The sequence below is a fragment of the Periophthalmus magnuspinnatus genome, chromosome 4 (genome assembly GCF_009829125.3).
Source record: "Periophthalmus magnuspinnatus isolate fPerMag1 chromosome 4, fPerMag1.2.pri, whole genome shotgun sequence".
NCBI lineage: Eukaryota > Metazoa > Chordata > Actinopteri > Gobiiformes > Gobiidae > Periophthalmus > Periophthalmus magnuspinnatus.
This window is the reverse complement of record NC_047129.1, coordinates 3,827,802-3,843,480: the sequence shown is the minus strand read 5'-3', so window position 1 is coordinate 3,843,480 and position 15,679 is coordinate 3,827,802.

The window sequence follows — 15,679 nt, the reverse complement described above, 5'->3', positions numbered from 1 at the left end:
AGACCCCGGTCCATCTTGAAGCCCCCCCTTGACCTGAGCTGTGAAACTGTTTTGACCTACTTCTGACCCTACGATTCAAGTGACTTGTGTGGGTGCTCCTACTATAAAGCCCTATTCCATCTTGAAGACCCCGGTCCATCTTGAAGCCCCCCCCCTTCACCTGATATGAGTGAGAACCTGCCTGACCCTGTTGCACTAATGTTACTGATTGATGCTACTAGTTCTTCTCCTATTACTACCACTACCATTATAAATGCTACTGCTATTGGTACTATTATTCCTAGTCCTTCCCTTTAACCTGACAATTGAACCTCTCTCTCCCCACCTTTAACCCTACTATAAAAGTGAGTTGTGATTGTGCATGTACATGTTTAGACAGCTAGCAGACAAAAACAAAAACAAATCACACACTGTAAACATTGAAACATGGTTAATCATTATACGTGTTGAATTTTACCTCAAACAGAAACAGAAGGTAGGCAGGGCTGTCTCCTCCATGTTCTTGGCTGTCGTCCATCTTGATAGTTGATCTGTAAGCCTCTCTGACCCTACGTCATACCCTAAGAAAATACTACTCCTAATGCCATGGCTGCTACTACTACTCCTACCAAACAACCCTAATCCATCTTGAAGACCCCGGTCCATCTTGTAGCCCCCCCTTGACCTGAACTGTGAAACTGTTTTGACCTACTTCTGACCCTACGATTCAAGTGACTTGTGTGGGTGCTCCTACTATAAAGCCCTATTCCATCTTGAAGACCCCGGTCCATCTTGAAGCCCCCCCCCCTTCACCTGATATGAGTGAGAACCTGCCTGACCCTGTTGCACTAATGTTACTGATTGATGCTACTAGTTCTTCTCCTATTACTACCACTACCATTATAAATGCTACTGGTACTATTTTTCCTAGTCCTTCCCTTTAACCTGACAATTGAACCTCTCTCTCCCCACCTTTAACACTACTATAAAAGTGAGTTGTGATTGTGCATGTACATGTTTAGACAGCTAGCAGACAAAAACAAAAACAAATCACACACTGTAAACATTGAAACATGGTTAATCATTATACGAGTTGAATTTTACCTCAAACAGAAGGTAGGCAGGGCTGTCTCCTCCATGTTCTTGACTTTCGTCCATCTTAGACCCTTCTCCATCTTGATAGTTGATCTGTAAGCCTCTCTGACCCTACGTCATACCCTAAGAAAATACTACTCCTACCAAAACAACCCTAATCCATCTTGAAGACCCCGGTCCATCTTGAAGCCCCCCCTTGACCTGAGCTGTGAAACTGTTTTGACCTACTTCTGACCCTACGATTCAAGTGACTTGTGTGGGTGCTCCTACTATAAAGCCCTATTCCATCTTGAAGACCCCGGTCCATCTTGAAGCCCCCCCTTGACCTGAGCTGTGAAACTGTTTTGACCTACTTCTGACCCTACGATTCAAGTGACTTGTGTGGGTGCTCCTACTATAAAGCCCTATTCCATCTTGAAGACCCCGGTCCATCTTGAAGCCCCCCCTTGACCTGAGCTGTGAAACTGTTTTGACCTACTTCTGACCCTACGATTCAAGTGACTTGTGTGGGTGCTCCTACTATAAAGCCCTATTCCATCTTGAAGCCCCCCCCCCCTTCACCTGATATGAGTGAGAACCTGCCTGACCCTGTTGCACTAATGTTACTGATTGATGCTACTAGTTCTTCTCCTATTACTACCACTACCATTATAAATGCTACTGGTACAATTATTCCTAGTCCTTCCCTTTAACCTGACAATTGAACCTCTCTCTCCCCACCTTTAACCCTACTATAAAAGTCAGTTGTGATTGTGCATGTACATGTTTAGACAGCTAGCAGACAAAAACAAAAACAAATCACACACTGTAAACATTGAAACATGGTTAATCATTATACGAGTTGAATTTTACCTCAAACAGAAACAGAAGGTAGGCAGGGCTGTCTCCTCCATGTTCTTGGCTGTCGTCCATCTTGATAGTTGATCTGTAAGCCTCTCTGACCCTACGTCATTCCCTAAGAAAATACTACTCCTAATGCCATGGCTGCTACTACTACTCCTACCAAACAACCCTAATCCATCTTGAAGACCCCGGTCCATCTTGAAGCCCCCCCTTGACCTGAGCTGTGAAACTGTTTTGACCTACTTCTGACCCTACGATTCAAGTGACTTGTGTGGGTGCTCCTACTATAAAGCCCTATTCCATCTTGAAGACCCCGGTCCATCTTGAAACCCCCCTTGACCTGAGCTGTGAAACTGTTTTGACCTACTTCTGACCCTACGATTCAAGTGACTTGTGTGGGTGCTCCTACTATAAAGCCCTATTCCATCTTGAAGACCCCGGTCCATCTTGAAGCCCCCCCTTAACCTCAGCTGTGAGACTGTTTTGACCTACTTGTGACCCTACGAATCAAGTGACTTGTGTGGGTGCTCCTACTATAAAGCCCTATTCCATCTTGAAGACCCCGGTCCATCTTGAAGCCCCCCCTTTCACCTGATCTGAGTGAGAACCTGCCTGACCCTGTTGCACTAATGTTACTGACTGATACTACTAGTTCTTCTCCTATTACTACCACTAATATTACAAACACTACTGCTATTGGTACTATTATTCCTAGTCCTTCCCTTTAACCTGACAATTGAACCTCTCTCTCCCCACCTTTAACCCTACTATAAAAGTCAGTTGTGATTGTGCATGTACATGTTTAGACAGCTAGCAGACAAAAACAAAAACAAATCACACACTGTAAACATTGAAACATGGTTAATCATTATACGAGTTGAATTTTACCTCAAACAGAAACAGAAGGTAGGCAGGGCTGTCTCCTCCATGTTCTTGGCTGTCGTCCATCTTGATAGTTGATCTGTAAGCCTCTCTGACCCTGCGTCATACCCTAAGAAAATACTACTCCTAATGCCATGGCTGCTGCTACTACTCCTACCAAACAACCCTAATCCATCTTGAAGACCCCGGTCCATCTTGAAACCCCCCTTGACCTGAGCTGTGAAACTGTTTTGACCTACTTCTGACCCTACGATTCAAGTGACTTGTGTGGGTGCTCCTACTATAAAGCCCTATTCCATCTTGAAGACCCCGGTCCATCTTGAAGCCCCCCCTTGACCTGAGCTGTGAAACTGTTTTGACCTACTTCTGACCCTACGATTCAAGTGACTTGTGTGGGTGCTCCTACTATAAAGCCCTATTCCATCTTGAAGACCCCGGTCCATCTTGAAGCCCCCCCTTCACCTGATCTGAGTGAGAACCTGCCTGACCCTGTTGCACTAATGTTACTGACTGATACTACTAGTTCTTCTCCTATTACTACCACTACCATTACAAATGCTACTGCTATTGGTACTATTATTCCTAGTCCTTCCCTTTAACCTGACAATTGAACCTCTCTCTCCCCACCTTTAACCCTACTATAAAAGTCAGTTGTGATTGTGCATGTACATGTTTAGACAGCTAGCAGACAAAAACAAAAACAAATCACACACTGTAAACATTGAAACATGGTTAATCATTATACGAGTTGAATTTTACCTCAAACAGAAACAGAAGGTAGGCAGGGCTGTCTCCTCCATGTTCTTGGCTGTCGTCCATCTTGATAGTTGATCTGTAAGCCTCTCTGACCCTACGTCATACCCTAAGAAAATACTACTCCTAATGCCATGGCTGCTACTACTACTCCTACCAAACAACCCTAATCCATCTTGAAGACCCCGGTCCATCTTGTAGCCCCCCCTTGACCTGAACTGTGAAACTGTTTTGACCTACTTCTGACCCTACGATTCAAGTGACTTGTGTGGGTGCTCCTACTATAAAGCCCTATTCCATCTTGAAGACCCCGGTCCATCTTGAAGCCCCCCCTTGACCTGCGCTGTGAAACTGTTTTGACCTACTTCTGACCCTAAGATTCAAGTGACTTGTGTGGGTGCTCCTACTATAAAGCCCTATTCCATCTTGAAGACCCCGGTCCATCTTGAAGCCCCCCCTTGACCTGAGCTGTGAAACTGTTTTGACCTACTTCTGACCCTACGATTCAAGTGACTTGTGTGGGTGCTCCTACTATAAAGCCCTATTCCATCTTGAAGACCCCGGTCCATCTTGAAGCCCCCCCCTTCACCTGATATGAGTGAGAACCTGCCTGACCCTGTTGCACTAATGTTACTGATTGATGCTACTAGTTCTTCTCCTATTACTACCACTACCATTACAAATGCTACTGCTATTGGTACTATTATTCCTAGTCCTTCCCTTTAACCTGACAATTGAACCTCTCTCTCCCCACCTTTAACCCTACTATAAAAGTCAGTTGTGATTGTGCATGTACATGTTTAGACAGCTAGCAGACAAAAACAAAAACAAATCACACACTGTAAACATTGAAACATGGTTAATCATTATACGAGTTGAATTTTACCTCAAACAGAAACAGAAGGTAGGCAGGGCTGTCTCCTCCATGTTCTTGGCTGTCGTCCATCTTGATAGTTGATCTGTAAGCCTCTCTGACCCTACGTCATACCCTAAGAAAATACTACTCCTACCAAACAACCCTAATCCATCTTGAAGACCCCGGTCCATCTTGTAGCCCCCCCTTGCCCTAAGCTGTGAAACTGTTTTGACCTACTTCTGACCCTACGATTCAAGTGACTTGTGTGGGTGCTCCTACTATAAAGCCCTATTCCATCTTGAAGACCCCGGTCCATCTTGAAGCCCCCCCTTGACCTGAGCTGTGAAACTGTTTTGACCTACTTCTGACCCTACGATTCAAGTGACTTGTGTGGGTGCTCCTACTATAAAGCCCTATTCCATCTTGAAGACCCCGGTCCATCTTGAAGCCCCCCCCCTTCACCTGATCTGAGTGAGAACCTGCCTGACCCTGTTGCACTAATGTTACTGACTGATACTACTAGTTCTTCTCCTATTACTACCACTACCATTACAAATGCTACTATTGGTACTATTTTTCCTAGTCCTTTCCTTTAACCTGACAATTGAACCTCTCTCTCCCCACCTTTAACCCTACTATAAAAGTGAGTTGTGATTGTGCATGTACATGTTTAGACAGCTAGCAGACAAAAACAAAAACAAATCACACACTGTAAACATTGAAACATGGTTAATCATTATACGAGTTGAATTTTACCTCAAACAGAAACAGAAGGTAGGCAGGGCTGTCTCCTCCATGTTCTTGGCTGTCGTCCATCTTGATAGTTGATCTGTAAGCCTCTCTGACCCTACGTCATACCCTAAGAAAATACTACTCCTAATGCCATGGCTGCTACTACTACTTCTACCAAACAACCCTAATCCATCTTGAAGACCCCGGTCCATCTTGTAGCCCCCCCTTGACCTGAACTGTGAAACTGTTTTGACCTACTTCTGACCCTACGATTCAAGTGACTTGTGTGGGTGCTCCTACTATAAAGCCCTATTCCATCTTGAAGACCCCGGTCCATCTTGAAGCCCCCCTTGACCTGAGCTGTGAAACTGTTTTGACCTACTTCTGACCCTACGATTCAAGTGACTTGTGTGGGTGCTCCTACTATAAAGCCCTATTCCATCTTGAAGACCCCGGTCCATCTTGAAGCCCCCCCCCTTCACCTGATATGAGTGAGAACCTGCCTGACCCTGTTGCACTAATGTTACTGATTGATGCTACTAGTTCTTCTCCTATTACTACCACTACCATTATAAATGCTACTGCTATTGGTACTATTATTCCTAGTCCTTCCCTTTAACCTGACAATTGAACCTCTCTCTCCCCACCTTTAACACTACTATAAAAGTGAGTTGTGATTGTGCATGTACATGTTTAGACAGCTAGCAGACAAAAACAAAAACAAATCACACACTGTAAACATTGAAACATGGTTAATCATTATACGTGTTGAATTTTACCTCAAACAGAAACAGAAGGTAGGCAGGGCTGTCTCCTCCATGTTCTTGGCTGTCGTCCATCTTGATAGTTGATCTGTAAGCCTCTCTGACCCTACGTCATACCCTAAGAAAATACTACTCCTAATGCCATGGCTGCTACTACTACTCCTACCAAACAACCCTAATCCATCTTGAAGACCCCGGTCCATCTTGTAGCCCCCCCTTGACCTGAACTGTGAAACTGTTTTGACCTACTTCTGACCCTACGATTCAAGTGACTTGTGTGGGTGCTCCTACTATAAAGCCCTATTCCATCTTGAAGACCCCGGTCCATCTTGAAGCCCCCCCCCCCTTCACCTGATATGAGTGAGAACCTGCCTGACCCTGTTGCACTAATGTTACTGATTGATGCTACTAGTTCTTCTCCTATTACTACCACTACCATTATAAATGCTACTGCTATTGGTACTATTATTCCTAGTCCTTCCCTTTAACCTGACAATTGAACCTCTCTCTCCCCACCTTTAACACTACTATAAAAGTGAGTTGTGATTGTGCATGTACATGTTTAGACAGCTAGCAGACAAAAACAAAAACAAATCACACACTGTAAACATTGAAACATGGTTAATCATTATACGAGTTGAATTTTACCTCAAACAGAAGGTAGGCAGGGCTGTCTCCTCCATGTTCTTGACTTTCGTCCATCTTAGACCCTTCTCCATCTTGATAGTTGATCTGTAAGCCTCTCTGACCCTACGTCATACCCTAAGAAAATACTACTCCTACCAAAACAACCCTAATCCATCTTGAAGACCCCGGTCCATCTTGAAGCCCCCCCTTGACCTGAGCTGTGAAACTGTTTTGACCTACTTCTGACCCTACGATTCAAGTGACTTGTGTGGGTGCTCCTACTATAAAGCCCTATTCCATCTTGAAGACCCCAGTCCATCTTGAAGCCCCCCCTTGACCTGAGCTGTGAAACTGTTTTGACCTACTTCTGACCCTACGATTCAAGTGACTTGTGTGGGTGCTACTACTATAAAGCCCTATTCCATCTTGAAGCCCCCCCCCCCCTTCACCTGATATGAGTGAGAACCTGCCTGACCCTGTTGCACTAATGTTACTGATTGATGCTACTAGTTCTTCTCCTATTACTACCACTACCATTATAAATGCTACTGGTACAATTATTCCTAGTCCTTCCCTTTAACCTGACAATTGAACCTCTCTCTCCCCACCTTTAACCCTACTATAAAAGTCAGTTGTGATTGTGCATGTACATGTTTAGACAGCTAGCAGACAAAAACAAAAACAAATCACACACTGTAAACATTGAAACATTGTTAATCATTATACGAGTTGAATTTTACCTCAAACAGAAACAGAAGGTAGGCAGGGCTGTCTCCTCCATGTTCTTGGCTGTCGTCCATCTTGATAGTTGATCTGTAAGCCTCTCTGACCCTACGTCATACCCTAAGAAAATACTACTCCTAATGCCATGGCTGCTACTACTACTCCTACCAAACAACCCTAATCCATCTTGAAGACCCCGGTCCATCTTGTAGCCCCCCCTTGACCTGAACTGTGAAACTGTTTTGACCTACTTCTGACCCTACGATTCAAGTGACTTGTGTGGGTGCTCCTACTATAAAGCCCTATTCCATCTTGAAGACCCCGGTCCATCTTGAAACCCCCCCTTGACCTGAGCTGTGAAACTGTTTTGACCTACTTCTGACCCTACGATTCAAGTGACTTGTGTGGGTGCTCCTACTATAAAGCCCTATTCCATCTTGAAGACCCCGGTCCATCTTGAAGCCCCCCCTTGACCTGAGCTGTGAAACTGTTTTGACCTACTTCTGACCCTACGAATTCAAGTGACTTGTGTGGGTGCTCCTACTATAAAGCCCTATTCCATCTTGAAGACCCCGGTCCATCTTGAAGCCCCCCCCTTCACCTGATATGAGTGAGAACCTGCCTGACCCTGTTGCACTAATGTTACTGATTGATGCTACTAGTTCTTCTCCTATTACTACCACTACCATTACAAATGCTACTGCTATTGGTACTATTATTCCTAGTCCTTCCCTTTAACCTGACAATTGAACCTCTCTCTCCCCACCTTTAACCCTACTATAAAAGTCAGTTGTGATTGTGCATGTACATGTTTAGACAGCTAGCAGACAAAAACAAAAACAAATCACACACTGTAAACATTGAAACATGGTTAATCATTATACGAGCTGAATTTGACCTCAAACAGAAACAGAAGGTAGGCAGGGCTGTCTCCTCCATGTTCTTGGCTGTCGTCCATCTTGATAGTTGATCTGTAAGCCTCTCTGACCCTACGTCATACCCTAAGAAAAATACTACTCCTACCAAACACCCCTATTCCATCTTGAAGACCCCGGTCCATCTTGAAGCCCCCCTTGACCTGAACTGTGAAACTGTTTTGACCTACTTCTGACCCTACGATTCAAGTGACTTGTGTGGGTGCTCCTACTATAAAGCCCTATTCCATCTTGAAGACCCCGGTCCATCTTGAAGCCCCCCCTTGACCTGAGCTGTGAAACTGTTTTGACCTACTTCTGACCCTACGATTCAAGTGACTTGTGTGGGTGCTCCTACTATAAAGCCCTATTCCATCTTGAAGACCCCGGTCCATCTTGAAGCCCCCCCCTTCACCTGATCTGAGTGAGAACCTGCCTGACCCTGTTGCACTAATGTTACTGACTGATACTACTAGTTCTTCTCCTATTACTACCACTACCATTACAATACTGCTATTGGTACTATTATTCCTAGTCCTTCCTTTAACCTGACAATTGAACCTCTCTCTCCCCACCTTTAACCCTACTATAAAAGTGCAGTTGTGATTGTGCATGTACATGTTTAGACAGCTAGCAGACAAAAACAAAAACAAATCACACACTGTAAACATTGAAACATGGTTAATCATTATACGAGTTGAATTTTACCTCAAACAGAAACAGAAGGTAGGCAGGGCTGTCTCCTCCATGTTCTTGGCTGTCGTCCATCTTGATAGTTGATCTGTAAGCCTCTCTGACCCTACGTCAAACCCTAAGAAAATACTACTCCTAATGCCATGGCTGCTACTACTACTCCTACCAAACAACCCTAATCCATCTTGAAGACCCCGGTCCATCTTGTAGCCCCCCCTTGACCTGAACTGTGAAACTGTTTTGACCTACTTCTGACCCTACGATTCAAGTGACTTGTGTGGGTGCTCCTACTATAAAGCCCTATTCCATCTTGAAGACCCCGGTCCATCTTGAAACCCCCCTTGACCTGAGCTGTGAAACTGTTTTGACCTACTTCTGACCCTACGATTCAAGTGACTTGTGTGGGTGCTCCTACTATAAAGCCCTATTCCATCTTGAAGACCCCGGTCCATCTTGAAGCCCCCCCTTAACCTCAGCTGTGAGACTGTTTTGACCTACTTGTGACCCTACGAATAAAGTGACTTGTGTGGGTGCTCCTACTATAAAGCCCTATTCCATCTTGAAGACCCCGGTCCATCTTGAAGCCCCCCCCTTTCACCTGATCTGAGTGAGAACCTGCCTGACCCTGTTGCACTAATGTTACTGATTGATGCTACTAGTTCTTCTCCTATTACTACCACTACCATTATAAATGCTACTGCTATTGGTACTATTATTCCTAGTCCTTCCCTTTAACCTGACAATTGAAGCTCTCTCTCCCCACCTTTAACACTATTATAAAAGTGAGTTGTGATTGTGCATGTACATGTTTAGACAGCTAGCAGACAAAAACAAAAACAAATCACACACTGTAAACATTGAAACATGGTTAATCATTATACGAGTTGAATTTTACCTCAAACAGAAACAGAAGGTAGGCAGGGCTGTCTCCTCCATGTTCTTGGCTGTCGTCCATCTTGATAGTTGATCTGTAAGCCTCTCTGACCCTACGTCATACCCTAAGAAAATACTACTCCTAATGCCATGGCTGCTACTACTACTCCTACCAAACAACCCTAATCCATCTTGAAGACCCCGGTCCATCTTGTAGCCCCCCCTTGACCTGAACTGTGAAACTGTTTTGACCTACTTCTGACCCTACGATTCAAGTGACTTGTGTGGGTGCTCCTACTATAAAGCCCTATTCCATCTTGAAGACCCCGGTCCATCTTGAAGCCCCCCCCTTCACCTGATATGAGTGAGAACCTGCCTGACCCTGTTGCACTAATGTTACTGATTGATGCTACTAGTTCTTCTCCTATTACTACCACTACCATTACAAATGCTACTGCTATTGGTACTATTATTCCTAGTCCTTCCCTTTAACCTGACAATTGAACCTCTCTCTCCCCACCTTTAACCCTACTATAAAAGTCAGTTGTGATTGTGCATGTACATGTTTAGACAGCTAGCAGACAAAAACAAAAACAAATCACACACTGTAAACATTGAAACATGGTTAATCATTATACGAGTTGAATTTTACCTCAAACAGAAACAGAAGGTAGGCAGGGCTGTCTCCTCCATGTTCTTGGCTGTCGTCCATCTTGATAGTTGATCTGTAAGCCTCTCTGACCCTACGTCATACCCTAAGAAAATACTACTCCTAATGCCATGGCTGCTACTACTACTCCTACCAAACAACCCTAATCCATCTTGAAGACCCCGGTCCATCTTGTAGCCCCCCCTTGACCTGAACTGTGAAACTGTTTTGACCTACTTCTGACCCTACGATTCAAGTGACTTGTGTGGGTGCTCCTACTATAAAGCCCTATTCCATCTTGAAGACCCCGGTCCATCTTGAAGCCCCCCCTTGACCTGAGCTGTGAAACTGTTTTGACCTACTTCTGACCCTACGATTCAAGTGACTTGTGTGGGTGCTCCTACTATAAAGCCCTATTCCATCTTGAAGACCCCGGTCCATCTTGAAGCCCCCCCTTGACCTGAGCTGTGAAACTGTTTTGACCTTCGTCTGACCCTACGATTCAAGTGACTTGTGTGGGTGCTACTACTATAAAGCCCTATTCCATCTTGAAGACCCCGGTCCATCTTGAAGCCCCCCCTTGACCTGAGCTGTGAAACTGTTTTGACCTACTTCTGACCCTACGATTCAAGTGACTTGTGTGGGTGCTCCTACTATAAAGCCCTATTCCATCTTGAAGACCCCGGTCCATCTTGAAGCCCCCCCTTGACCTGCGCTGTGAAACTGTTTTGACCTACTTCTGACCCTAAGATTCAAGTGACTTGTGTGGGTGCTCCTACTATAAAGCCCTATTCCATCTTGAAGACCCCGGTCCATCTTGAAGCCCCCCCCCTTCACCTGATATGAGTGAGAACCTGCCTGACCCTGTTGCACTAATGTTACTGATTGATGCTACTAGTTCTTCTCCTATTACTACCACTACCATTACAAATGCTACTGCTATTGGTACTATTATTCCTAGTCCTTCCCTTTAACCTGACAATTGAACCTCTCTCTCCCCACCTTGAACCCTACTATAAAAGTCAGTTGTGATTGTGCATGTACATGTTTAGACAGCTAGCAGACAAAAACAAAAACAAATCACACACTGTAAACATTGAAACATGGTTAATAATTATACAAGTTGAATTTTACCTCAAACAGAAACAGATGGTAGGCAGGGCTGTCTCCTCCATGTTCTTGGCTGTCGCCCATCTTGATAGTTGATCTGTAAGCCTCTCTGACCCTACGTCATACCCTAAGAAAATACTACTCCTACCAAACAACCCTAATCCATCTTGAAGACCCCGGTCCATCTTGTAGCCCCCCCTTGACCTGAACTGTGAAACTGTTTTGACCTACTTCTGACCCTACGATTCAAGTGACTTGTGTGGGTGCTCCTACTATAAAGCCCTATTCCATCTTGAAGACCCTGGTCCATCTTGAAGCCCCCCCCTTCACCTAATATGAGTGAGAACCTGCCTGACCCTGTTGCACTAATGTTACTGATTGATGCTACTAGTTCTTCTCCTATTACTACCACTACCATTATAAATGCTACTGCTTTTGGTACTATTATTCCTAGTGCTTCCCTTTAACCTGACAATTGAACCTCTCTCTCCCCACCTTTAGCCCTACTATACAAGTGAGTTGTGATTGTGCGTGTACATGTTTAGACAGCTAGCAGACAAAAACAAAAACAAATCACACACTGTAAACATTGAAACATTGTTAATCATTATACGAATTAAATTTTACCTCAAACAGAAGGTAAGCAGGGCTGTCTCCTCCATGTTCTTGGCTGTCGTCCATCTTAGACCCTTGTAGTAATGCTAGTAATGCTACTGCTATAGGTACTATTATTCCTACTCCTTCTATATAACCCTAATACATCTTGAAGGCCTCTCTTTAACCTGACAATTGAACCTCTCTCTCCCTATCTTTAACCCTACTTTACAAGTGAGTCGTGATTGTGCATGTACATGTTTAGACAGCTAGCAGACAAAAACAAAAACAAATCACACACTGTACACATTGAAACATGGTTAATCATTATACGAGTTGAATTTTGCCTCAAAAAGAAACAGAAGGTATGCAGGGCTGTCTCCTCCATGTTCTTGGCTGTTGTCCATCTTAGACCCTTGTCCATCTTGATAGTTGATCTGTAAGCCTCTCTGACCCTACGTCTTACCGTAAGAAAATACTACTCCTAATGCCATGGCTGCTACTACTACTCCTACCAAACAACCCTAATCCATCTTGAAGACCCCGGTCCATCTTGAAGCCCCCCCCCCCCTTAACCTGACCTGAGTGAGAAACTGCCTGACCCTGTTGCACTAATGTTACTGACTGATACTACTAGTTCTTCTCCTATTACTACCACTACCATTACAAATGCTACTGGTACTATTATTCCTAGTTCTTCCCTTTAACCTGAGAATTGAACCTCTCTCTCCCCACCTTTAACCCTACTATACAAGTGAGTTGTGATTGTGCATGTACATGTTTAGACAGCTAGCAGACAAAAACAAATCACACACTGTAAACATTGAAACATGGTTAATCATTATACGAGTTGAATTTTACCTCAAACAGAAGGTAGGCAGGGCTGTCTCCTCCATGTTCTTGGCTGTCGTCCATCTTAGACCCTTGTCCATCTTGATAGTTGATCTGTAAGCCTCTCTGACCCTATGTCATACCGTAAGAAAATACTACTCCTAATGCCATGGCTGCTACTACTACTACTACTACCAAACAACCCTAATCCATGTTGAAGACCCAGTCCATCTTGAAACCCCCTGTTCACCTCAACTGTGAAACTGTTTTGACCTACTTCTCACCCTACGATAAAAGTGAATTGTGTGGGTGCTCCTACTACAGAGCCCTTTTCCATCTTGAAGCCCCCCATTCACCTGATCTGAGTGAGAACCTACCTGACCCTGTCTCTTACTCTATTGCACTACTAGTGTTACTGACTGATACTACAACTACAAATGCTACTGCTACAGGTACTATTATTCCTACTCCTACCACATAACCCTGCTACATCTTGAAGGCCTCCCTTTAACCTGACAATTGAACCTCTCTCTTCCCACCTTTTACCATACTATACAAGTGAGTCGTGATTGTGCATGTACAACATGTTTAACCATGTTTCAATGTTTACAGTGTGTGATTTGTTTTTGTCTGCTAGCTGTCTAATCATTATACAAGTTGAATTTTACCTCAAACAGGAACAGATGGTTGGCAGGGCTGTCTCACAGAAAACGTGTAAGTCATTGTAAGGGTTGCATTTTTCCCTACCCAGCCAACCGATCCATTCTACCATGTCAGACCATAACAACCATAAGCCTACCAGATCAAAATTCCAAATCAACCAATCCAATGTTGCACCACAAACACCAAACCAATACACCAAAAACCACAACAATTCACTGACAAAAATCAACAACAAATCAACATCCAACAGCCACCACTCCACAAACGTAACTAGTTACCAATCCACCAACAACACAGACACACCAAAACTGCTGAGAGCACCAAACAAGCCAAAAACAACTCCTGACTGACTTCACAATAGATACACAACAACACCACAACCATGTTACAAAACAAACAGAACAACGGGAAAGATTGGCGGGTTTAACCTTAAGTGTTTCCGTAGATTGGGGCAGTGTCCGTGTACAACATGTTTAGACAGCTAGCAGACAAAAACAAATCACACACTGTAAACATTGAAACATGGTTAATCATTATACAAGTTGAATTTTACCTCAAACAGGAACAGATGGTTGGCAGGGTTGTCTCACTGAAAAAGTATAAGTCATTGTAAGGGTTGCATTTTTCCTCAAACAAGAAGCGAAGGTCAGGTGAAGGCATCTTCAAGGCCATTGTCTATTTTGTTAGTTTATTTTATTTATTTATTGGTTTATTTGACAGGGACAGTGTACATTAATAGCATTGCTGCAAATGCACCAGAATTAGCCAAAAGGCTATTTTTCATCTGTTGTCCCTGGACAGATGGCAAACCTGTCTCCCTAAAAACAAGAGTAAAAATATTATACAGTAAAAATTACAATATAGTATAGAAAAACAGTTGACCTAGTACACAGCCAACCGATCCATTCTACCATGTCAGACCATAACAACCATAAGCCTACCAGATGAAAATTCCAAATCAACCAATCCAATGTTGCACCACAAACACCAAACCAATACACCAAAAAACACAACAATTCACTGACAAAATCAACAACAAATCAACATGCAACAGCCACCACTCCACCAACAACACAGACACAACAAAACTGCTGAGAGCACCAAACAAGCCAAAAACAACTCCTGACTGACGTCACCATAGATCCACAACAACTTTCCACAACCATGTTACAAAACAAACAGAACAGACTAAACAATGGGAAATTTTGGCTGGTTTAACCTTAAGTGTCTCCGTAGATTGGGGCAGTGTCCGTGTACAACATGTTTAGACAGCTATCAGACAAAAACAAATCAAAACTTGTAAACATTGAAACATGGTTAATCATTATACAAGTTGAATTTTACCTCAAACAGGAACAGATGGTTGGCAGGGTTGTCTCACTGAAAAAGTATAAGTCATTGTGCCAGATCAAAATTCCAAATCAACCAATCCAATGTTGCACCACAAACACCAAACCAATACACCAAAAACCACAACAATTCACTGACAAAATCAACAACAAATCAACATGCAACAGCCACCACTCCACCAACAACACAGACACAACAAAACTGCTGAGAGCACCAAACAAGCCAAAAACAACTCCTGACTGACGTCACCATAGATCCACAACAACTTTCCACAACCATGTTACAAAACAAACAGAACAGACTAAACAACGGGAAAGGTTGGCGGGTTTAACCTTAAGTGTCTCCGTAGATTGGGGCAGTGTCCGTGTTTACTCATAGCAGCAGAATTCGTATCACTAATACAATTGTTTGTTGCAGCCACGCTGGCAGCTCCCTGAAGAGGAGCTTCCCGCCAAATCGCAGGCAGGAAACACGTAGGCAGGAAACACGTAGGCAGGAAACACGTAGGCAGGAAACACGTAGGCAGGAAACACGTAGGCAGGAAACACGTAACGGATGTGACGTCCTATACCCCGCCTCCCCCCCACGTGATCTGACTGCACCGTAGTCCGCGTCGCTTCTAGTCCCAATCCAGGCAACAGGGACGTGCACAAGCACCTGCCCCTTTGACTTAAGCCGTCAACACATTTTTTGGAATTTTTATATGTGCCACAGCAGACAGCAGATGTGTAAACGTAGTTAGCGTTCC